At 35.7% G+C, this 1,057-nt stretch overlaps 1 protein-coding gene across 1 annotated transcript in view; it reads left to right on the top strand.

Moving 5' to 3' along the window:
* dtnba (dystrobrevin, beta a) overlaps positions 1–1,057 on the top strand; it is a gene marked incomplete in the record, with an annotated part of 41,715 nt that overhangs the window by 28,403 nt on the left and 12,255 nt on the right.

Here is a 1,057-nt window from a genome sequence, read left to right as displayed (position 1 = left end):
AGCAGTCTTGGAAGTGTGTCTCTGGCATTATAAAATACAGACCAAATAAAATTCTTAAGTAATTCATTTATTTTTTAAATTCAGAAACCAGAAGGAGCAAAAGCTTCCTTCTTCCTGTAGTCTCCTGTTTTAGCTCTGAGGATTTTTTTCAACACAAGAAAAACATTGCCTGCTTTAAAATAAATAATCTGACACACACGCACACGGCAAATGGTTAAGTGTTGAGTGCTCATTCATACATTAACCTGCTAACAGTGTTATGAAAAATATTAAATTGCTTTTACATGTTTACAAAATAAGGTGAGACACCACAGGCAGAAAAAGCTATTTTATGTACTGTTATGCAAATATATGCTTGTTTAATGATATAATGCATCAGCAAACTATAATATAAAACCTGATCTGGGAGCTATCTTAATTTAACCCAGCAGAAAGCAGTTAATTAAAAAAGGTCCTCATATGCGGACACTAGGTTTATTTTACAGTACAACCAATAAAATGCTTGTTTAACAAAGTATAAAACACTTTATAGAGCAGAATGATGTATATGGTGCTAAAAGCCAAAATGTCCCCACATCAGGATGTACAGTCTTGGTGTAAGTAATCACCTGGGGACGTTTACTGGTGATACTTATTAGTTAAAAATTTGCCCCATTAATTGTGCTTCCTCCAATGCTTACTGAAAAATTGGGTGTCCTCACCCTCTGAGCCATGCTTAGCTACAAACTCTGTAGTTTTTTTCCTGTCTGTGTTCAGAGCATTTCATTCTTACACAGATGGTGAAAAGAGGTGTTTTCCTAAAAGTATTTTCTGAGAGATAAAGAGATGCAGAGAGACACGGATTTTACCACATTTATGTACTTATATGGGTTATTTCTGAAAACTTAAAAGTGATCATATTTACCTGCATTAAATTCATGCGTCATGCTCTTTGCTGGTTTAAATACAGTTTTACACTAGACTCAGTAAATTAGAGATTTCCTGTGTTTCAGTGTTGACAGCCCCAGCAGGCAAGACGACGAGCACAAACTGATCGCTCGCTATACCACACGACTGG

The sequence above is a fragment of the Haplochromis burtoni genome, unplaced genomic scaffold (genome assembly GCF_018398535.1).
Source record: "Haplochromis burtoni strain Fernald_Lab_line unplaced genomic scaffold, NCSU_Asbu1 Contig_147, whole genome shotgun sequence".
Lineage (NCBI taxonomy): Eukaryota > Metazoa > Chordata > Actinopteri > Cichliformes > Cichlidae > Haplochromis > Haplochromis burtoni.
This window is presented reverse-complemented; position numbering and strand designations above follow the sequence as displayed.